Source organism: Scyliorhinus canicula, chromosome 1 (genome assembly GCF_902713615.1).
Source record: "Scyliorhinus canicula chromosome 1, sScyCan1.1, whole genome shotgun sequence".
Lineage (NCBI taxonomy): Eukaryota > Metazoa > Chordata > Chondrichthyes > Carcharhiniformes > Scyliorhinidae > Scyliorhinus > Scyliorhinus canicula.
The window spans coordinates 134,857,259-134,881,877 of NC_052146.1; the positions used below are offsets into that span (position 1 = coordinate 134,857,259).

The following is a 24,619-nucleotide window of genomic DNA, read 5'->3' on the forward strand; positions in this document are numbered from 1 at the left end:
TCACCGCTCGCCCGTTACAAACGGGGAGCGGCGATTCTCCCAGCAGCCAGCCATGATTCCCGCCACGCTGGTTTGGGGGGGTGGGTGGGAGAATCGCGTGCGGGTTCCAGGGTGGCGTGGCGGGACTCACTCGGGCCCCGGCGATTCTCCCACCTGGCGTGGGGGGGGGAGAGAATTCCACCCCCTATGTTTATTGCAAAGCAATTATACATACAAAATCCCAGCCAGGTCTGCTCTTTTGGTTCCATACCTGGCTGACTTTGTATAGAACTCAATCATGAATGTCCTCGGGCTCCCACGCCCCCTGAGTGGGGCAGCTCATACTCAGCATGACTCATCGGGAGACAAATTGCTCCAACCTTGTAGGTTTTGTTCGGGTTATAACAGTTAACAAGTCTAATCTGTAGTTTGGCAGGATTGTCTGAAGAGAGATTGAGGAAACTGGATCTGTATTCATTTTTAAATTTTTTTTTCCTTTTTTTAAAATTTAGATTAGCCAATTCATTTTTCCAATTAAGGGGCTATTTAGCTTGGCCAATCCACTTAGCCTACACATCTTTCGGTTGTGTGGGCGAAACCCACGCAAACACGGGGCGAATGTGCAAACTCCACAGAGCCGGGATCGCACTTGGGACCTCGGCACCATGAGGCAGCAGTGCTAACCACTGCACCACCGTTCTGCCCAACTGGATCTGTATTCTCGAGTGGAATGAGAGGTGATCTCATTGAAGGGGATAAAGTTGGACTTCCAGTGACGGTGATGTGCTGAGCAGTCGCACATCAGGTGGCTCTCTTCCAGAATACAATCAAATTGGACTTTTAGATTAATTTAGCTGAAAATGGGTAGCACGGTAGCACAAGTGATTAGCACTGTGGCTTCACAGCGCCAGGGTCCCAGGTTCGATTCCCTGCTGGGTCACTGTCTGTGCAGAATCTGCACGTTCTCCCTGTGTCTGCGTGGGTTTCCTCCGGGTGCTCCGGTTTCCTCCCACAGTCCAAAGACGTGCAGGTTAGGTGGATTGGCCATGATAAATTGCCCTTAGTGACCAAAAAAGGTTAGGAAGGGTTATTGGGTTAGGGAAATAGCGTGGAAGTGAGGGCTCAAGTGGGTTGGTGCAGACTCGATGGGCCGAATGGCCTCCTTCTGCACTGTATGTTCTTTGTTCTTCGTTCACACAAGGAGGAAAGGGAGAGAGAATAATTACAACATGCCAGCGAATGGGAGCTCAAAAGGCCGCAGAGAAGGCAGAAGCGGAGGAAAATACCAAGAGAAGCGGGTGAATGAGTCGGCGGATGCATGAGGTGAGGGGTCCCCGGCCACCTGGGAGAGCGTGAGACCGACAAACAGAACAACAGAACCCCTCCCCCAACCTGGAGATAGATGGAAGACATTCCTGATGAAGGAATTGATGGCAATGAGAGAGGTGAAAAAAGTGGACATCCTGGTGGTGGTTAAGGCGGCAGTGACGGAGGAATTGGTTGCCATGCAGACAGTGATCAACGGAATGGGGAAGAAACTGGAAGCTCAGGGGAAGACGATCCGGGTGCTGGAAAAGGCCGAAATAAAAAGGTTTGTGATGACCCAGGGGAGCTAGATGGGGAAGTTTGAGGACCAGGAGAATAGGTCTCGGCGTCAAAATATCCAGATCGTGGGCCTGTCAGAGGGGATCGAGGGCAGGGACCCGATGACTATGTGGCCCAGATGCGGGCAACCCAGTCGGGAGGGACAGCTTCCCCAAGCCGCCAGAGATCAACACGGCACACAGATCGCTCCAACGGGATCAGCCATGGGCAATAATTGGCAAATTACATAGATGCCAGGATCGGGAGAAGATTCTGCAATGGGCAAGGTAGACAAAGGCGAGCAGCTGGGAAGGACATAGAATATGAGTACACCAGGACTTTGGGGCAGACCTGGCAAAGCGCAGGGCCGAGTTCAACCAGGCAAAATCGGCCCTGTACAAAATCAGAGTGAAATTTGGAATGCTAATCTAGTTACATTCCAGAATAAGGAAAATTATTTCAACACCCAGCAGAGGTGGACGAGTTCATGCGGACGAACGGCCTGGATAAGGGGCAGACAAGACAGCGTTGAGGACGAAGCAGAGGAGGAAAGGAGAAAAGAACTGTGATGGACTTATACAATGTTTGCACGGGACAATACTGCCTCGCTTTGAACAAAAATATCAAACCACAGGGAAGGGCAAGCGCAGCGGAATGCAGGAGAGGGTGAAGAGGTGACAGAGGGAACAGCTATCTCGCGGGCATAGGAAAGGGGTAAGATCAGCCTGGGAGGGGGTGGCTACCACACTAGCAGGGAAAGCTAGTGCTAGGAAGAACGAAAGCAAGGGGTACCGCGGCGCACCTCCCGGTAGGGAAGGAACGTCTGGCGGGGGAGGGCGGTGGGGCACCACAGAGGCAGGGATGGTAAATGTAAGGAGGTGATAGATAGGGGACCTGGGGTGGGAGGGGGAAGGGTAGAAGAGAGGACAAAGGGGGGGAAGGGAAAACACAAGGAGAATACAAGGATAAGAAAGAGGTGGGTTTCAGATTGGCTTCAGCTGGTAAGGTGCAGATTGAGAGAACAAGATGGTGTCACAAGCAGCCACATTGGAGGGTCCCTAAACAAAAGGAAACCCTGGAGTGCAGGGGTAGACCCACGTGGCGTACACACAGTTGGCAGTCACGTTGCGTGCTCCTGGACAAAGGGAAACCCCAGAGCGCCGCAGGGGCATGTCCATCAGGTAAGTATGGTTGATCCCAAAGGAAGGGGGAGAACAAAAAACCCCCACAAGGATTATCACCTGGAACATCAGGGGACTTAACGGCCCAGTGAAAAGATCCAGAGTCTTTGCCCACTTGAGAAGTTTGAAAGCCGATGTTCCTTCAAGAGAGGCACCTGAGGGAGAAGAACCAACTGTGGTAAGGAAGGGCTGGGTAGGACAGATGTACCACTCATGTTACGGGACAAGAGCTGGTGGGGTAGCTATCTTGATTTGCAAGAGGACGGTGTTTACCGCGACAAGGACGATCACGGACCGAGGGGGACGATATGTCATGGTCAGCCGTGTCCTAGATCGGGCACCGGTAGTCCTGGTAAACATGTACGCACCCAACTGAGACAACACAAATTTCATAAAGAACACCATGGTGTAAATCCCTGACATAAACAAGCACTGACCATGGGGAAGGGGATTTAACTGCATATAGGACCCACTAATGGACCGATCAAACCTGAAAACGATAGGCATGGCTAGGGAATTGGGAATGTTCATGGAGCAAATAGGGGCAGTGGATCCATGGCGCTTCCTGCACCCAGGTGAGAACGCATTCTCATTCTTCTCATCAGTGCACAAGTATTGACTTCTTTGTAGTGGGGAAATCGGTGCCCCCAGAAATAGTAAGAGCGGAATACGCCACGATAGTCATCCCCAACCACACTCCACATTTCATGGATGTGAGGCTGGCGACGGGCCGTGCCCAACGTCCTGCATGGAGGTTGGACATGGACTTTTCGGCTGACAAGGTCTTCTGCCAGAAAACATCGCAGGCTGTGGGAGAGCAGGTTATTAACAACCAGAATGGGGAATTTTCACCTTCCACGTTCTGGGAGGCACTGAAGGTGACGTATAGGGGCGAGATTATAGCCTACAAAGCACATAGAGATGGGGAAGAGAGGGCGGCAAGGCAACAACTGATTGATTCTATCCTGTAGGTCGACAAAGATACTCCGAGACCCCAACCGTAGAGCTTCTGGCAGAGAGGAAAAAGCTATAAATGGACTTAAACCTGGAAGGCAGTGCACCAACTCTGCCAGACACGGGGGACCTTTTATGAACACAGAGATAAGGCTAGCCCCCTGCTGGCTCACCAGCTGAGAAAGCAGGCAGCCACAAGGGGGATAGCACAGGTGAAGGACAGCAGAGACGGATTGGTAGCCGAGCCAAAAACGGTCAACCAAGCATTTGAGGCCTTCTGCCAGGGCCTGTACACATCCGAATCTCCCGACAAGGACTCCGGGATGAAACAGTTCTTCGATGGACTAGACATGTCAGTCATGGGGGATGATAGACGGAGAGAGCTGGAAGCACCAACAGGACTTCCAGCTCCCTCCGTCTGGTGAGGTCAAGATGATTATTAACTCCATGCAGGCGGGGAAGGCGCCAGGATCCGATGGGTTCCCGCCAGACTTCTATAAAAAATTTGCACCAGCTCTTGCCCCGCCCCCAAGGGAGATGTTCATAGACTCGCCAGGAAGGGGAATTTTACTCCTACACTAACACAGGCCACAAGACAAAAACCCGACAGAATGCGGATCGCCTAGACCCATTTCGCTGCTTAACGTAGATGCGAAAATACTCGCGAAAGTCCTGGCCAAGAGAAATGGTCGCAGAGGACCAGAAGGGCTTTGTCAAGTGGAGACAGCGAACTGCAAACATCAGACGGCTGCTGAGGCACTCTCAATTACGACACGAAAGTTAGGTCAGTAATCAAAGGCTTTAATAAGCAGTGAACAATGGCAGCCTCCATGAGAAGTGTGCTTGCAAAATGGAGTCTCATCTTAAGTACTGTTTCCCAGGGGGCGTAGCCAGAGGCGGAGTCCCCCAGGGTTCCAAGCCTCTTAAAGGGGCAATGTATTCCGATCATCACAAGCCTCTTAAAGGGGCAAGGTATTCCGATCATCACAGCTGCTGAGTGTGATACTGACCCCATCCGAGGAGAGAACACCAGAGGTGATCTTCTCCCTGGAGGCAGAAAAGGCCTTCGAGAGTGGAATGAAAGTACCTCATTAAGGTACTGGAGCGGTTTGGGCTAGGGACGGGGTTTACCTCGTGCGGGAGGCACCTGTACAACGCCCCAAGGCGAGTGTTTTGACCAACACCACCAGCTCTGACTACTTCCAGTTCCACAGAGGCACCAGGCAGGATGCCCACTGTCCACGCTCCTGTTCGCCCTGGTAATTGAACCCCAGGCGATCCCCCTGTGAGATGCAAGAGGTTGGAAAGGTAACTGAAGAAGAGGCAGAGAGTCTCACTCTATGCGAATGATCTGCTCCTCTACATCTTGTTCCCGCAGAACGGCTTGAAGGAAATCATGCAGCTCCTCGAAGAGTTTGGGGCCTTCTCAGGCTACAAACTCAACCTGGGCAAAAGTGAGGTATTCCCGGTGAACCCAATTGGGGGAGGGACAGAGCTGGAGGGTCTCCCATTTAAAATAGCCTGAAACAAATTCAGCTACCTGGGGATCCAGATAGCCTATGACTGGACATGGATCCACAAGTGGAATCTGACCACTCTTGCTGAGGAAGTTTAAAAGAGCCGCTTTTCCTGACAGTGAGGGTACAGACGATCAAGATGAACATACTGCCAATATTTCTCTTCCTGTTTAGATCCACACCGATCTTCATCCTCAAAGCCTTTTTCCAAAGAATAGATAAAATGATTATGCCGTTTGTTGGGGGGGGGGGGGGGGGGGGACACAAATCTAAGACAACACTGCAGAGAAGAAGAAGCATGGGTGGCCTGGCCATTCCAAACTTGCAATACTACCACTGGGGATCCACAGCCGAGAGGATAAGGGGATGGATAAGGGAGCCGAGCAAGGAATGGGCAAGGATGGAGGACCCACCGAGCGTTAGTCACAACAGCGCTCCCATCCCTGCCGGCAAAGTACACATCCAGTCCAGTGGTGGTAGCAATGCTGCAGGCTTGGAACCCAATGAGGCAACACTTTGACTTAACCGAGGTGTCCACCATGGCCCCCATCTGCAGTAACCACAGTTTCCCACCAGCCAGGCTGGAGCCACCTTTAAGAGATGGAGACAGGACCGTGGGGGACGCGAGTGATTAGGGACTTCTACATGCAATCTCCAACTTTTACAAACCAAACATTTTCTCCACAAGGATATGGTTAGGTAGCCTAGGGCCCTGAGAGACACAGTGCTGGAGGAACTACTGGATGTGGACAGTATAGAGAAAGGGAACTGTGGGGACATAAACGGGCAACTTTTAGAAAGGGAGAGAACATGACTAGATGGAGCAAGACATAAATAGGAGGAAGAACTAGGGACGGAAGTAGGGTTGGGACTCTGGAATGAAACACTACGTAGGGCCAACTCCACCTCCTCCTGCGCTAGGCTATACCTCATCCAGTTTAAATTGGTACACAGAGTGCATTTAACCAGAACTCAAATTAGTAGGTTCTTCTCGGAGGTGAAAACAAGTGTGAATTGTGATTGGGAGGTTCGACCAACCATGCCTGCATGTTCTGGGCCTGACCCAGACTTGTCGGGTCCTGGACAGCCTTCTTCAAGGTGATGTCCAAGATTTTGGGGGAGCGGGTGGATCCGTGCCTGAAAGTGGCAGCCTTCAGGATATCGGACCAGCCAGCACTTGACATGCGGAAGAGGGCCAATGCCCTTGCTTTTGCTTGCTTAATTGCCCAACGGAGAATCTGCTCAGTTGGCGATCAGCAGCACTACCCATAGCTGTGGACTGGCTAGCGGATCTATTGGAATTTCTCCATCTGGAGAAGATTAACTACACCATCCAAAGGTCGGATGAACATTTCCACAAAGCGTGGGGGTAATTCATCAGCCTGTTCCAAACCTGTTAAAAGCCAATAACGGATAGGAAGGGAGGGGGCGGGGGACCAATAAGAGCCAACAGGACCATGCAAAGCAGACAGGAGCAAGGGAGGGTGGGCAACAAGGGAGGAACCCAGGGAAATAACAAATGGGTACGCAGGGAAAGAGAGAAGAAGGGCCCACAAAGCTATCGGGACAACAACACAAGATGAAAAATAGGCTATAACATCTGCAGCGGAAGAAAGGGCCTAAGACAGAGCCCAAAAAACAGAAAAAGGGAGGGGGGAATGGGAGGGTGGGGGGAGGATTGCCTAAGAAAGAAAAACATGTAAATTGTAAATAATAACCATTTCAATCACCTCCTGTATAGCGTACAAATGTAAAATTCAATAAAAATATTTATTTTTTAAAAAGTTCTTACAGGGCTCAACAGGGTAGATACTGGAAGGATATTTCCCCTGACTGAGGTATCTAGAATCAGGGGACACAGTCTCAGAATAAGAGGTAGGCCATTTAGAATCAAAATCAGGAGGAATTTCTTCAGTCGCAGAATGGTGAGTCTTTGGAATTCTTTATCCCAGAGGGCTGTGAAGGCTCAGTCATTGAGTATGTTCAAAACAGAGATTGATAGATTTCTAGATAGCAATGATATCTAGGGTTATGGGGACAGTGCAGGAATATGACACTGAAGTAGAAGATCAGCCGTGATGCAGTTAAATGGTAGAGCAGGCTCAAGGGGCTGAATGGCCTACTCCTGCTCCAATGTTCCTATTTTCTATGTACCTTCTAAGACATAAGTGGCCTTATTTGTCCTTATTTCTGCACCAAAATGAATCAGAATTGAATTTCATTTGTCATTTATCTGTCCTTCAGTAACCGTGTTTATGCCTTCCTGTATTTTTGGTGCAGTCCTCCACACTTAGTTATATTACAATTCAGTAAAATCCGAAAACTTTAGTACAATATATCCAATTTACGAGCCAGCATTGTTTATATAAATGCTGATCAAAGGTATCCCCAACACAGATCACATTTCTCATTTTTTTGCTAATCCAAAAGACTTATTTCACTTCCACCCCATATTTTCTGTTTTGCACTCGCCTTTCAATTCATTCTGCCACCCGATCCCTCACTCCACATGCCCTGACCTCTGTGGGGAGTTCCTTATGTAGCACCTCAACAAAGGGTCTCTGAAAGTCGATGTTTACGAAATTCACTGCATTGTCCTTGTCCACTCTTTCTGTTATTTCTTCAGAGCACTTGAAAGAGGTTGGTTTAATGAGACTTTCGTTTCTGAAATCCGAGCTGATTTTTAAAAAATCATATTCTCTCCATCTTTAGCTGAGTTGCCTCTGATTGTTTAGCAAAAATTCTGCATCTTTCCTACCACTGATGTTAAGCTAAGCAGTCAAGAAATCCGTGGGTTAGTTCTACCTTTTTTTAAAGATATCAATGACATTTTTTTTCCGCAGATTCTCAGACACTTTTCATGATTGTATTAATTTTTTCTGTAAAGATATTTGTGTCCCTGCTGCTTCATCCCTAGTTTCTTTCGATCTCCAAGAATGCAATCTATCTGAATCTGGGTTATTCTCCTTAAATTTGGCTAGTTTGTCTATTACCTCTTTTCTTTCAATCTTAACTGTTGTGATAACCCCCTTGACCTTGTCTACTGTTGTCATTTCCACTTTGGTAACCTCTTTGGTGAAAGCGGTGGCAAAGAGTTTACAGCACAGAAAGAGGCCCTTCTGCGCCGGCCATCAAGCACCTATCTATTCTAATCGCATTCCCCAGCACTTGTTCCGTAGCTTTGTATGCTGTGGCATTTCAAGTGCTCATCTAAATGCTTCTTAAAAGTGGTGAAGGTTCCCGTCTCCTCCGCCCTTTCAGGACGTGAGTTCCAGATTCCCATCACCCTCTGGGTGAAAAAAGTTTTTCCTCAAATCTCCTGCCCCGCCCTTCAATCTATGCTCCCTGGTTATTGATCCCTGTACTCAGGGGAACAATTTCTTCCAATCTACCTTTTCTAGGTCCCTCATAATTTTCTACAGCTTAATCAGGACCCCCGCAGCCTTCTTTGCTGTAAGGAAAACAACTCCAGCTTAGCCAGCCTCTCTTCATAACTGAAACGCTGCAGCCCCGGCAACATCCTGGTGAATCTCCTCTGTACCCTGCTGTATTTTCTTTGTTGCTGCAAAGAGAAATGGATGTTGATGCCCACACCCTGGATTCTTCTAAAACACAATGACAGATTTATTAAGAGTTGTTGCTCACACAATCAAGATGGTGATTTGCCCAAAGCCTGCACAAACACTCTGCTGATGTCACTACATGACACATAACCAGCAGGAATGTATTCTCTGATACATAGCTTATATGTATATGTGTATAACTTCAGGGCCGGCTCAAGGCACCGGCAACTCGGGCTGTCGCCCGGGGCGCCATGTGCTAGGGGGCGCCAGACTCGGGTCCCGCGCATGCGCAGTTCGGCCGGCGCCAACCAGCGCATGCGCGGTGGCCGCACTCCCCCAGGGTGGCCGCACTCCCCCAGGGTGGCCGCACTCCCCCAGGGTGGCCGCACTCCCCCAGGGCGGCCCCCCCCCCTGGTCCGTCCCCTCGGTCCGCCCCCCCTCGGGTCCGCCCGCCCCGCCCCATCCTCGGGTCCGCCCGCCCCGCCCCCCCCTCGGGTCCGCCCGCCCCGCCCCCCCCCCTCAGGTCCGCCCCCCCTGCCCCATCCCCCCTCGGGTCCGCTCCCCCGCCCTCCCCTGGGGTCCCCCCCCCCCGGGTCCGCCCCCCCGGGTCCGCCCCCCTCGGCCCCCCCTCTCGGCCCCCCCTCAGCCCCCCCTCTCGGCCCCGCCCCCCCTCGCCCCCCTCGGCCCCCCCTCGGCCCCGCCACCCCCTAGGCCCCCCCCCTCGGCCCCGCCCCCCTCTCCCCCCCCCCCCCCCCCCCCCAAGGGCGCCGAAGTTCAGCTTGCCCGGGGCGCCAGCAACCCTAGTGCCGGCGCTGTATAACTTATATGTATTCATTAGTGCAATGACAACAATTAACATTTATACAACAGATCCCCTTATGAATTATTTCTATACATATATACAATTCAATAAGATAAGTCTCTGTGGTGGACGTCTATTCCTTTTTGGTAGAATTCGGCGTTCTTGAACTTGGTTACTTGTGATTTCGGAAGTGTCCTCATTCCTTTCTGTAGATGGTACTTTTTGAGTAGTTATTTCAGTATCTGTCACTATAGGCATTGAAAAGTCCTCAGAAGCAGAATCTGAACTCGTCACTGTCTCTGGTCTCTGTTCTGAAGTATAGCTCTCTAGATTTCACAAGGTAAGAACCTCTTGAGAAGTTTCTGCAAACTCACTTTGTGCAGCAAGCAACTGATCAGCATGACATCGGCAAACTCTTTCATTACCCATCTGTGCGGTGTATGATATTGGACCTGTCTTTGCTAGGATCATAGCTGGTACCCATTTCTCATTGATGGTGTAGCTCCTAGCTAACACTCTTTCTCCCTGGTTGAATTCTCACTTTTTAAAGATTTTCTCCCTCTTAGCAATTTGTGCTTGTTGTTATCGTTTAACAATTTCTGAAGTATCAGGCAGAACTAACAAATCAAACTGTGTTTGTGGTTTCCTCTTGAACAATAGCATTGCTAGTGAACTTTACATGGTAGCATGTACAGTGTTCCAGTAAGATATTCAACATTTGTTTCCTCTTCTTGATAATGTCCCCTGGTCCTTTAATGCTTTGGTAGAATGCTTGGCCAATCCATTTGTTGCTGAATGATATGGAGCTGACTTGCTATGGTGTATAAGGTTCCCTTTCAAGTACTCCTCAAACTCATTCAAAGTAAACTGCATACCATTATCACTGACAATCTGTCCAAATCTTGCGAATATTTTGTATAGTTTCTCAATGGTTTGCTCAGTCGCCATTGACTTCATTATCACGACTTTTGGCCATTTCAGTGTGCATCCACAATCACGAAGAACATGTGACCCTCCAGTGGACCAACACAATTGATGTGTATTCTTTGCCATGGCTGTGTCGACCATTCCCACGGTTGAGTGCTCCTTAGATTTTCACAAGAGTGGCTTTGCCCAACTTTTTCTTCAATTTGAACATCTAATTCCAGCCACCAAAAATAACTATGTGCCAATTCCTTTATCCTCGCCACACCTGGATGTCCCTCATGCAGTTGGTCAAGGATTCTACACCGCAAGCACGGAAGAAACATCACACAGATTCCTCCTAATAAAATTCCATTCTGTGGTGTCAACTCAAGTCTTTGTATGATGAAGGGCTTGTGGTCTGGATTTTTTCTCTGAATGTCTGACAGCGTTCCTTTTTGGACCAAGTCCATCACCTTTGCCAACACTGGAACGGTTCTTGTATATCTTTGAACTTGAAGTGAAGTCACAGGTACACCACCCACGAGTGAGAAAGTCAAAATATTGGCAAAATGTTCTTCAGAGTCATGCTTGGGATTATAATGAACCAACAGCTCTGACTTTTGCAAAGATTTTTCACTTGGCTGTCTGCATTCCTCATATTCTTCAACCAATGCCATGCCTGTTTGACACATAGCAAAGTATGTAAAGGCATCAATCGTGTTGCTAAATTCAGCACAAGTTTACCATAATAATTGATCAATCCTTAAAGCGACCTGAATTGTGTCACATTTTGAGGAAGATTTCAGACATTTTTTCCTGCTCTTTGTGTAAGCAATCTTTGCCGATAATATGTCCAAGGTGGATGACTTGAAACACTTTTCCTTTTTAACTATTAGGTTGTGGCTCTGTAACCGCTTCCAGGCAGCTTCTGAATTCTCCAAGGTTTGGATTTTTCTGCCGTGCCTGCCGCAAGATCGCCATGGGATGGGACCATGTAAAGGTCCGTTGACCTCCAGGCAGGAATTTCCAGTCGTCAGGCAAAAAAATCCCGCCCTCTATTTTCCTCGAACGGGTGATGAGTGGGACATTTAAATAACATCACACTCCATTCAACCCACTTAGAATTTGATCTATGGATCTTTGAAAAAGAACAAGTGCAGACGTTATTCCAAAAGGAAGTCTTCTGTAACAAAAACGACTTTTGTGCATTATGATGGTGAGTAGTCATAGAATTTGCAGTGCAGAAGGAGGCCATTTAGCCCATCGAGTCTGCACCGGCCCTTGGAAAGACCACCCTACTCAAGCCCACACCTCCACCCAACCCAGTAACCTCACCTAACTTTTTTGGACACTAAGGGCAGTTTAGCATGGGCAATCCACCTAACCTACACATCTTTGGACTGTGGGAGGAAACCGGAGCACCCGGAGGAAACCCATGCAGACACGGGGAGAACGTGCAGACTCTGCACAGACAGTGACCCAGCAGGGAAACTGTGCTAACCACTGTGCTACCGTGCTGCTCATTGACTTCAGCAGCCACATTAATATAGATATGCTTGTGAAAATCAATTGTTCTGTATTTCTGCCCTCCAGGAAGTTCAGCAAACAAGTCTTCAATCAGCAGCAGTGGATAATAATCTTCGCGCAATACTGGATTAATAGTCCTTTCAAAATCTCCACAAATTCTCACTGAGCCAAATTGTTTTAATACAGGAACGATTGGTGTTGCTCAAACACTTGTAGCAACAAGTTCAATTACTCATGTTCGTACTAATCTTTCTAGTTTTTCTTCAACTTTAGGCCTGATGGCGTATGGTACAGTTCGAGCGTTGAGAGATTTGGGTGTGCTGTCTGGCTTGATTTTAGATGTACCTCAACTCCAGTCATATGGCCTAGTGAATCTTTGAACACCTTCTCGTACTCGTTGGAATTTAGAAGGATGCGGGGGGATCTTTTAGAAACATATAAAATTATGAAGGGAATAGATAGGATAGATGCGGGGAGGTTGTTTCCACTGGCGGGTGAAAGCAGAACTAGGGGGCATAGCCTCAAAATAAGGGGAAGTAGATTTAGGACTGAGTTTAGGAGGAACTTCTTCAGCCAAAGTGTTGTGAATCTGTGGAATTCCTTACCCAGTGAAGCAGTTGAGGCTCCTTGATTTAATGTTTTTAAGATAAAGATAGATAGTTTTTTGAAGAATAAAGGGACTAAGGGTTATGGTGTTCGGGCCGGAATGTGGAGCTGAGTCCACAAAACATCAGCCATGATCTCATTGAATGGCGGAGCAGACTCGAGGGGCCGATGGCCTACTCCTGCACCTCGTTCTTATGTTCTTCGGAAGTTGTTACAAGTTGTTCTTTGAATCCACTAATTGTATTTCCCTGTTAAGCCTAATCTTAGCCGACCATGCTCAGCGAGACAAAACAGGAACATTTCCATGGACAACGTGAAGAGGCAAGTTCGCCGTCTGTCCATTTGCTTCTGCTTTCACCATAATGCATCCTGTTAATGGTACAAGCTACAGTATTCGGTGTACGTCCTTGGGATTATATTTGACGATTTTAAAGGTAGATGCTTCAGCTTTTGATGATAAATTGTCTCAGGTATTAATGGTACTGCTGCGTTCACATCCACTTCCATTTTGGTTTTATGACTTTCAGGATTTGGATATGCCCAAAAACATTGTTGATCACCTTGCATTGACAAAATACCTAGGTTAAACTCTTGCAGTGCCTTGGTTGCCCGGCTTTTTGAGCTTTGGAAGACACAATTAGATTGTTTGACTGTGTTTTTCTTCTTGCACCTTCTTGGTGAAGGAGAAGTTTTATGAGCCCAACACGCCTTGGCAATGTTACCCTTCTTGCCACAGTTCTTGTGTGTATTGGATTTACTCCAGCATTTCTCCACTGAGTGCCCAACCTGTGAACAGCGGTGACATGGTTGCCCTTTGCAGCCTTGTTCCTTGGGGTGAACATTTTGTGGATCTTTGTTCCAGCCCCTGGGCAGGATTCTCCGTCCCGCTGGTGCGGCGCTAACCCGCCAGCAGGCACGATTCTCCGCCTCACCAGCCAGTTTCCAATTCACAAAACCTAGGTAACCTTCTTAAAGATGCTATAAACTATAAAAAGCTGTTACCTTCTTCCTGACTACAGCGGTGGAACCAAAGATTTTCTGCAATCAATAAGTTTATGAAACAAATGTTCCTCAAAGATTTTTATTAATGCACTGTAGGACCTATCTCCTGGCCTCCAGGTGAACTAGATTCTGTCACAGCATAAACGTTTTACGGCCAACTATGCTGAGGGTATTGCAACCTTTAGGTCCTCCAGTGTCTGATTTGCTATGAGAAACAATTGGAATATTTCCTCTTATTCCATGTCTCATAATCCTCATCAAACGCAACCATGGCACCCATTTTCTCCTCCAGATTTTGGATTCCAACTCTTATGGTCTACATTTCCTCCCTTCCAATTTTTAAAAGTGCGGCACAAACAATTCCTTGAACAAGCAACTAGGATCTCTTTACCTAACTGTAGTTTGACCTTCCCCCCCCCCCCCCCCCCCCCCCCCCCCCCCCCACCCCCAAGTTGTGGCCTGTGCAGAGTTGGCAGACTTCCAAAATTTCCATTCCCAGCAGCCCGCTTAGCTTTGAACCATGTGCGTTCTCTGCAGCCCATACCCCACTCATTTCAATGCAAGTCTTCCCTGATTGTCAGTCTTCTTACTCACAGCAACTGTTGAAATTTTTTTTTTTTCAAAAACCTTCACATTGGTGGCAGTGCATCCCATGAGGTCTATGTATGTGCGAGTCCAGTCCCGAGAATCTTCCGTTGTTCCTGATGCCATCCCACTGTTAGCCGACAAAATCTTCTTTGTCAGTGGTGTTTCTTGTCTCAAACCTCATTACCAGTTTTCTCTCCTGTTATATTTGCTTTGTTGCTGCAAAGAGAAAAGTTATGGAAGTGCCCAAACTCTAGATTCGTTCATTTAAGCACTTAATATTAGATGTTGTGTGGAAAAAGTGGTGTCTCAGAGTTCAGGTAAGCGTAGGTAGTTGGGGACCAAGGGTTAATTTCCTGTGAAATTGTGTGTATGTAGTCTTCAGTATACTTAAGTGTGATAGGGCGTGATTCTCCTGAAAAACTTCTAAGTTAATTTGTAACGGGTTTTTCAGGGAGTTTCCCATTGGTTCTAGTGGCGAATCTCCCGCCACTGATGATCCGTCGGGCCCAATTGTTCCAAAACATTTCTCAGTTCATTTGTAGCGGATTTTTCTGGGAGTTTCCTGCGGCTCTGGTGGCGAGTTCCCCACCACTATTCAATGACAGTCACTTTTTTGGACACTGGGGAGTTTCTTATCAGTTTAGGCCACACTCAAAGTTTTTTTTGATGTGGAGATGCCGGCGTTGGACTGGGGTGAGCACAGTAAGATGTCTTACAACACCAGGTTAAAGTCCAACAGGTTTGTTTCAAACACGAGCTTTCGGAGCACGGCTCCTTCTTCAGGTGAATGGAAAGGCTTGTTCCAGAAATGTTTATATAGACACAGTCAGAGATGCCCCGGAATGCGAGCACCTGCAGGCAATCAAATCATCAAAGATGCAGAGAGAGAGGTAACTCCAGGTTAAAGAGGTGTGAATTGTCCCAAGCCAGTTCAGTCGGTAGGCCTCTGCAAGTCCAGGCTTGTTGGTGGGGGCCGAATGTAATGCGACATGAATCCCAGATCCCGGTTGAGTCCGGGGAGCACTGGGGAGCTGAACTCAGAGATCGGGCCATCATTTTGAAAGTGTGCCCTGATCTCTAAGTGAGCTTGTGGGTCTCCCACACACCCAAACCCATGGGCAATGTAACCCCTCACACAAAAGAGCACTACCCCACACCCCCAAGTGAGGATACCCTGCTATGGGGTCCCTGGGGCCACCCTCTTCAGCCCCTCCAAGCTCCCTTACAGCACCCCCTCACTTACAGAAACCCCACCCGTCATCCCCATAACCCCCCAGAGGTCCCTACCGACCTGCCTTGCAACCCCCCCCCACCCTTCAAACACCCCCCCCCTCGAGGGACTGAATGGCCTTCTTCCCCGCTACTGGTGTAACAAACTCAGGAGAGTGAATGGCTTCCTCGTCCTTCTCTGGTGGAATGGACCCAAAAATGTTAGTGTTCTACAGTTATACTACTTCTTTCTGTTTGACATTATTCACCGTATGGATTTGGCTTTTTTGGTAGGTACATGTCAATTTCCTTATTTCTCCATTTTGAAGTTACCACCTGTATATCCCCGTTGTTTTCTATAGTCACATATGTAAATTTCAGGGTCAGGGCCCTGACCCTCCCATTGCTTGCCACTTTAACACAAGACCCTGCTCCCATGCCCACATGTCTGCCCTTGGCCTGCTGCAATGTTCCAGTGAAGCTCAACGCAAACTGGAGGAACAGCAGCTCATCTTCCAGTTAGGCACGTTACAGCCTTCCGGTCTCAATATCGAATTCAACAACTTCAGATGATTAGCTCTATTCCACCTCGAACCCTTTGCTTTCATTCCATTTCATTTAACTGTCTTTTAGCTTTTTTTTCTTTCTTGGCTTTCTTTATATATATATATTTCCCCCCTCCTTTGTCTCATCCCCCTCTCCTTACCTTTTCTCCCCTTTGCTTTCCTCTTCCCCCCTACATCTTACCCTCTAATTTTAGTTTCTCTGCTGTTTGGCCTTTCACACCTTTTATTCTCACTGGAGACTGCCATTCGCACTCTTTTCCCTCAGTTTCTGTGGCCTTGAGCACTCTTTTACCTTGGTTTCCGTGGCTATGACTCATCTTTCATTCTGTCACCCCACGGTATAAATATTTCCCACTTTCTACACATTTTAGCTTTGACAAAGGGTCATCTGGACTCGAAACGTTAGCTCTTTTCTCTCCCTACAGATGCTGCCACACCTGCTGAGATTTTCCAGCATTTTCTCTTTTGGAATGTAAAATCCTTGTTTTCCACTGATAGGTGAATGTGCGTCTCATCATTGCCTCTAATCAACTCCCTGCTATTTGTTTTTGCTTTTTTTAAATCTTAATTTCCCCCCTTCTCAACACAATAAAGTGATGGAGGGAGGTGTTGTAATTGATTCTGAATGGTAATGGGCTGGGCCTTATCAAACTTTAATGGCACAGCACTTATGCACTAATGGGTGTAGTGAGGAAAAGGAGAGAGATATTCTGACCCAGCAATGTGAAGAAGAATCTGAACAAGCATGGCTGGAAGTGGAAAAGCGTATCAGCAGCAGGAGCAATGTGCCTGAAGAGTTTTAATGTTCTAATCAGATTAAGAAAGGTGAGTACATAGTTGCATTTTCTCCCTTATCCTGTTGTGCATCTCACTTCCACCACCCCTCACTCTGCCTTGCCAAGACGCATAACTGGTCATATCCAATTACCGTTCAACTGCACACACCATATTGTATCTAACCACTTACTCACGCCTCCATCTACCCATCCATGACTGCAACTCACCATTATGCAATTTGATGCCTCTCCCCAATAATCACCCACACCAGATTCCCTGCATCCATGAAAACATGCCACTACAGTCAGTAACAGGTCTGATATATCCCCATTGCAGGTTAAGCGAGTACAAAATATGAGGAAAAGCCACGTGACCAAAGAAGTGAAGTAGAGTAGTGGTGTTTCCGCCTCCAAAACCATTGGACGGCAAGAGATTGGCACAATACAGGTACCTGGTGATGGAATTAAATATCAATGATCTACATGTCATATAACGCTTGGTCACGTTGTCTAAATTTCAGCAGTGAGTGAAATGTGATCATCTTCATAATATTGCAACATTCTTGTCTTGCCAGTATTAATTCATATTGTTTCCATTTGACAGGGTCCTCGCGTGTACATCTGTAGCCGATGGAGTTTCCAGATGACGAATACTCAGAAGAGCCCATTCTTTCTGAGAGCACGGCATAATAGTATTCATATTTCAGATGCACCTTGCAGATACATGCACCATCCTGGACACAGTTAGGCAGCTAGATGGGATTTCACTTGGTGACTCATCACTACAAGTGAGCGAGGCAGGGACACCAGTCCTCTCCAAGCTCTGCTCAGATGCTGAATGCCGGATAATCATTGAGGGTGGCATCAAATCTGAAAAGGTACTGATAGTCCCTCCGCACAAACTGTTCATGATTGCAGAGAGAATGGAGGAGTCCAGTTCAAGCGGAATGGTGTCAGAGAAATAATTTACGTGTTTTCTTACTGCCTGTGAACAATATGTTTCACATGTGAGGTGTGTGATTTTCTTACCATCAGAGTGATTGTCCCAATTTAAATTATTCCAGCGGCAAGCTTTTTTGGGGGACTTAAAATAAAAAATATTATTTATTACTCCACACTTATCCTAGAGGTTTAAAAATGCAATGCCTCATTCACTTTCTTCACACACACCATCACTCACACAGATAAGATACAGATGGTGAAAAAAAATACAATTACAAAGTATACTTGTCTCAAGCTCTCTTTCATGACAGGCCTATAGTTTCTGAGATGAGTTGATATTTTTTTTTGTTTAAGTGAAGGTCTTGTAAACAGAGGATTGTCCCCGACCTGAAAAAGTTTATCATTTGTGTTCAGTAGTGTTCATTTGCATTCACTTGGTATGATTGCACTCACTTCATCTCAATTGTGCTTCGGAGTAATCAGTTAGCTCTCATTTAACATCAATTGCTCTCAAAGGCAATAATTTAGCTTTTATTTAACATTACATGTACCGCAGCTGATATGAATGTCACCAATTGCCCCAAACCGCAGCACTCAAACATTTGCAGTGGGCAACATTTCTTAAATATTCGAACATCAAAAATGATCGTAGAATGTATTTTCCATATTTCTGAATTTTGTTATCTTCAAACCTGAGCTACCCTAGAAAAAGAAGACTCTGTTTTGATAAGGTATCTTTATGTTTTTCTTCATAACCTATAACTCATGCAGCACAAACCTGCCCACTGCCACACCCACCCACTCATACCCAAGACAAGCCCAGCTGACCCCTCACGCTATACCCCACAACCCCTGGATTGCAGCAGTTATGCCAATCGCCCCCTCCAACAGAGCAATTATCTCCCCCCTGCCAAAATATTTCTGTCCCACCTAGCAATTATTTTCTTCTGCAACCTCTCCCCCGCTCCATACCCCCCACCACCACCAAATCTCCCAAAAGCAATTTGCTTCCACTCCCCTCAAACTTTCAAAAATCTTCAGGCAGGGTGAACCAACATAAGGCAGTGTTAGGTCATGTGATCAAAAGCTTGGTCAAAAAAGTTAAATGTTTTTTTTAAATTCAGGGAAAACACAGATTCCCAGATTGCGCAGGTTTTCTGGTTTTCTTCCTCCATCCTCTCTCTCTCAATCTCTCTCCCTACTCTCTCTTTCTCTCCACTTCTTCCTCCCCCCAACTTCCCTTATTCCCAGCCCTCCTTATTCCTCTCCCTTTTCCCCCCTCCCCTTTCTGTCTCCTTTCCCACTCCCCTACCCCTTTCCCATCCCCACTTTTCGCTCTCCATCTTCACTTTCCCATCCCCCTCCTTTCCCTTTCCCCTTTCCCCCCTCCTATCCTCTTCCCACTCCTGTCCTTTTCTCCTTTCCTTTTTTCCTTTTCCCCCTCCTTCCCCCATCACCAACTGAAGATATCCGTTTACAGGGTCATCTGGAAATCGGAAGCAATGTTTCCTACGGCGACCCTGTACAGATTTGAAATCGGCATAGGGAGCAGTACCATGGAAACAAGTATTTGAGATGTTGGAGAGAAGTGAGGGGAGATTGGAGGGAGCGAGGCCAAGAAAGAGAGAGTTCAGGAGGCTTGGAGAGAATTTGGAGGCCCAGAATGAGAGTTTGATGACCTCAGGGCCTGAAAGATCAGCAAGGTCTGGAGACCAGAAAATGTGTGGCTGGAGGATGGGTGAAAAGGATGGAGGGAGAGGGGACTTGCTGGAGGGAGAAGAGGTTGGAGGGAGGGGAAAGATGCTGGAGGGAGGGATGAGAGGCTGAATGGAGGGGGAAGCTGGAGGGAGGGGGAATTTTTGGAGGGGAGAGTGCAGTGGAGACTGGTGTGAAAGAGGGGGAGCATTTGGAGACTGGCAGGAGAGCTGGAATGAAAGAGATGGGAGAGATTAGATGCTAAAACTGGAGGTGGGTAGAGAGTTTAGCCCCTGAGACTTGGAGTGGGTGGATGGAATATATGGACACTAAGACTATAATGAATTAAGAGCTAATGGGGAAATTGCATGGTGCTCTCAAACATGTACTGTGTAGCAGAACAATTTTAGTGAATGAAAAAATTGGAATAAATTTAGATATTTTTTAAGCAATTAATGTCCTTGTATTTTTCAATGCAGTTTGCTGAGTACACTTGATGATTATGAGTGTATTGCATAGCATTGAGCACGGAAAAAGCTTTAAGCGCAAATGGATATAGCTTTGAGCGCACCATCAAATTTGATATTAATTTCATTCCAAATTAGAATACTGGTGTCAAATTGTAACTGGGAGCATTGAGTCACATGAAAGCAAAGAATGGGTGATGTGAGGCTTCTTGTCGTAAATTGGTTCTCAGGTGAATTTGAAGTAGGAACAGTTTGGGGTGAGTTCTTCTCCTACTTTCAAGGTATTGCTGCTTACTACTTTTGTTGCATAGTTGAATTATAACTGGTTAGATGGTTTCTCTGTCTCTGCAGAATGGATTCTTGCTATTTTAAAAATAGGCATAAACATAGCAGACTGACCTATGTAACCTGGTACATGCCCAAAGCCTGTTTCCAAATAAGATGGATAGTCAGGTTGATAATATCGAGGGCGGGATTCGCCATCCTGCCAGCCCTGTTTTCTTGCGCGGCACGCCCTCGCCAGCAGCGGGATTCTCCATTCCCACAGCCGGCCAATGGGGTTTCCCATTGCGGCTACCCCACGCCATCGGGATACCCACGGGCGTGGGTGTGTTGCCAGCGGTCCAGAGTATCCTGCCGATGGAGAATTCTGTCACCTGTGTTCGTCATTTGACACTTTGAAATTTATCCATTCAGGATTTGAATGAGGCACCATAACAATGGGAGGTGGTGGGGGGGGGGGGGGGGGGGGGGGCAGCACGATGGCGCAGTGGTAGCATTGCAGCCTCACGGCGCCGAGGTCCCAGGTTCGATCCCGGCTCTGGGTCATTGTCTGTGTGGAGTTTGCACATTCTCCCCGTGTTTGTGTGGGTTTTGCCTCACAACCCAAAAGATGTGCAGGGTAGGTGAATTGGCCACACTAAGTTGCCCTTTAATTGGAAAATGAATTGGGTACTCTAAATTTATTAAAAAAAGAATGGGAGGGGCATTGCGATCCATTCACATTCGTCCCATGCATATTGAGTTTTGATGTGTCTTTTGCCAATGATGAACCAGAAAGATTTGTCAGCTGGAATGGTCCTTTTATTGACACTCTATCATAGAACATAGAGCATACAGTGCAGAAGGAGGCCATTCGGCCCATCGGGTCTGCATCAACCCACTTAAGCCCTCACTTCCACCCTATCCCCGTAACCCAATAACCCCTCCAAACCTTTTTTGGACACTAAGGGCAATTTATCATAGCCAATTCACATAACCTGCACGTCTTTGGATTGTGGGAGGAAACCAGAGCACCCGGAGGAAACCCACGCAGACACGAGGAGAACACGCAGACTCTACAGTGACCCAGCAGGGAATCGAACCTGGGACCCTGGCATTGTGAAGCCACAGTGCTAATCACTTGTGCCACCATGCTGCCTCTATCCTTAAACAAAGGGAGGTTTAAATTTCTCAAATAGTTGTGAAGGTCCGTATTTAATTAGTTATTTGCTTGGGTTTCAGGACGGCCTAGAGCTGACATTGCCGAAGGCACATGATCGGCAGTGACCATTTTAACAGTCTGTTTTTGGTCAAAATGTTAAAGTATTGTCTGAAAATTCATTACATACAGAATGTTAACCCAATAACCCCACCTAATCTTTTGTGCACTAAGGGGCAATTTGGCATGGCCAATCCACCTAACCTGCACATCTTTAGACTGTGGAAGGAAACCGGAGTACCCGGAGGAAACCCACGCAGACATGGTGAGAAAGTGCAAACTCCACACACTCACCCGAGGCTGGAACGGAACCCAGGTCCCTGAAGCTGTGAGGCAGCAGTGCAAACCACTGTGCCACCGTGCCGTCAGTGGTAATAGTGGTACACGGTGTTACAAAAGAAAAATGTACACATTCACTTCTTTGTACGTACTCAGATTTTCACACACAGTAATCTGGTACTGCTACAGCTTCTCAGCCACGTTACCCTTAAAAACCGTCAGTTATGTGTTATCTGCTGAACATTTATTAATATCGGTATGCAGGGATTCGGGAATGTGGACTCTACCGGACATAAGATTCTCAAATCACTTAGCAGTTGGTAAAAGTTCAGAATCCATACTGGCTCTGAGAGAGGAGTCAGGTTTCACCAGGCTGGTTTCTGTTTTGAAGCTTGTAATATGTAAGTTATTCTGACTGCTGGGTGTTTGTAAAGCTGTTAACCATTTCATGTCTGGTTCCACACACTGGAGTCAGGTAGATTCTGGTCCACTGAGGATTCGTACTTCTCGGGTAATGATGTGGGGTGTATTGTTTTTAGACTCCTGTGAAGTGTCTGTGTTCTCCCCCCTGCATCTTATCATCAGTGGCACTGAAAATAAAACTGTTGTGTTCAGATAGATTAAAATTTTGAACATGAGGTTTTTGTGGAGAAATTTGTGTTAGCTACACTTGGGCTTCCTTTGTGGCTTTCACACATGTGGTTTGCCTTAAGAGGCACTGATTTCCCCTTTTCTGTTACTTTGGGAATGCGTTTGTCCCAATCTACCCCATGACCACTGCCCACAGGTGGCTGGCCCAATCTGATGCATTGCCCTGTGTATGGTGCCTCCCTCGCTGTCTGTATGCTGATTTAGGAATGCTCTCTGATCCCACTAACATCTGAAATTAATGTCTCTGCTTAACCAGATCTCTGGTTCAGCCCTTCCTTCCTTTTAAGGCACATCCTTGGCCTCTTTAAACTCTCCTGGCTGGTTTTGGCTTTTTTTTTAGCTCCAAGGGATTCTATACTGACCGCTCTTTGCCTCAGTAGATCCTTTATGGACTTTGGAAAGTCCTCTGGCTTGCCCTGAACTTCCCCAATCCTAAATGTCGATATTGCCCCCCAGTAGGATCTTAGGGTCTTCTTCAGCTCTCTGCAGGTCTCTTCAGGTCTTCAAACCCTTCTGTTTCCCCAGTCTCCATAGACTGTATTTCACCCTAGGGCACAGATCCTGGTCCCTGTTCAAGTTTCCCAGAAAAAGATCCAATCGCCCTATAGGTACAATCAACGTAACCTTGACTATCACTACACTGGTGACCCGTTATTGTAAATTAAAATTGGTTCTCAATTGACTTACTGGTTAAATAAGAGTTAAAGTTAAAAAAATACTTTCTAGTTGAATCTTTGCTCGGGATGTTGTGTATTTATCATGCTTTCAGTGATTCCTTTCCAGCAACCTTATAGCTGAACCGGGGCACTTTAAGAGAATGCTTGCCTGATGTCATCGGCCATTTGTGCTGGTAACTGGGGAGTGTAACATCGTAGCCTGTAGTGGTAACATCTCTTGAATAAGGCTGTTTGAACCTCCATGGCTCCTAAAGTAAATCCTGTGAACATGAGCAGCACGGTGGTTAGCACTGCTGCCTCACAACGCCAGGGACCCAGGTTTGATTCCAACATTGGGTGACTGTGTGGAGTTTGCACATTCTCCCCCTGCCTGCATGGGTTGCCTCTGGGTCCTCTGGTTTCATCCCACAATCCAAACATATGCAGGTTTGGTGGATTGGCCATGCTAAATTGCCCCTTAGTGTGGGGTTGCAGGAATAGGATGGGAGATTGGGCCTAGGTAGGGTGCTCTTTCAAAGGGTCGGTGCAGACTTGATGAGCCGAATGGCCTCCTTCTGTACTGTAGGGATTCTATGAAAAACCTGGCAACAAGAAAGCCGGACAACGCTTGCAGCCACTTGAAGAAAACACAGAAGGAGAAAAAAAACAAGAATAAAAATTGTCGTCACACAAAAAATTGACAGCGAGAGAGTCTAACAACAGATGCAGCCACCCGGAGGGAGGGAAAACAGCAAAAATTAAATGAAAACAGCTTTAGCGAGGAGCTCGCCACATGTTCTGCCCAAAACAAACTCATGTAACCATGAGTAGCAATTGTTCTTCAACATCAAATTTAGAAGTGGGGATGAGGTAAAACACAAAGAAAAACAGGCTGAGCTCAGATTCTGCCTTGTTTTGGGAGAAAGGAAGCAAGGAGCTAAACATTCGTGGCTCATTGTGCACACGCAGATCCTCCCATAGAGAAAAATGACAAACATTTCTGGCACCATGGGACCCTTTGACGAGAATACAGAGTAATGGAGCTCATATACAGAATGATTCAACTATTTTGTTCAAGCTAACAAGATAGCAGATATAAAACTCCCAACATACCTGAGCACAACAGGAAAACATTGAACCCCTGAGGCGTCTGGTACAGCCAGAAAAACTGAGCACAAAAACATGAGAAATTGTAGAAATTTTGCAGAAAGCTTTGGTGTCCATAAGCGAAGCCAAGAAGAAGGGGAATCGATTGCACAATTTGTAGTCACACTGGAATCGATTGCACAATTTGTAACTACACTGAAAAGATTGGCTGAACACTGCAAATCTTTGGATGTTTTAAACAATACCATCCGAGATAGACTAGCCTGTGGGTTAAAGAGCAAGGCAATTCAAAGGCATATGTTAACCAAAAGCAGCCTGACTTTAAAGAAAGCGTTGGAAGTTGCTGTATCAATGGAATTAGTAGCCAAAGAAGCTCAACAGTTGGGTTCAAACATAAGAATTCATAAGATGTCGGTCAAAACCCAAACGCAAACAAACACTTGCAATTGGCATAGTTGTGCCAAAATTGGGCACTTAGCAGCAGATTGTTTGTGCAAAGACACCATGTGCGGAAATTGTGGGGGGAAAGGGACACATTGAACACGCACGTTGGAAAAAGAAACACACTTCAGGTAAAAGTTG

The 24,619-nt window shown here is 47.0% G+C and overlaps 1 protein-coding gene across 4 annotated transcripts in view; it reads right to left on the reverse strand.

Annotated features, from left to right (window-relative positions):
* macf1a (microtubule actin crosslinking factor 1a) overlaps positions 1-24,619 on the reverse strand; it is an 837,043-nt gene that overhangs the window by 712,655 nt on the left and 99,769 nt on the right. The window lies entirely within an intron of this gene.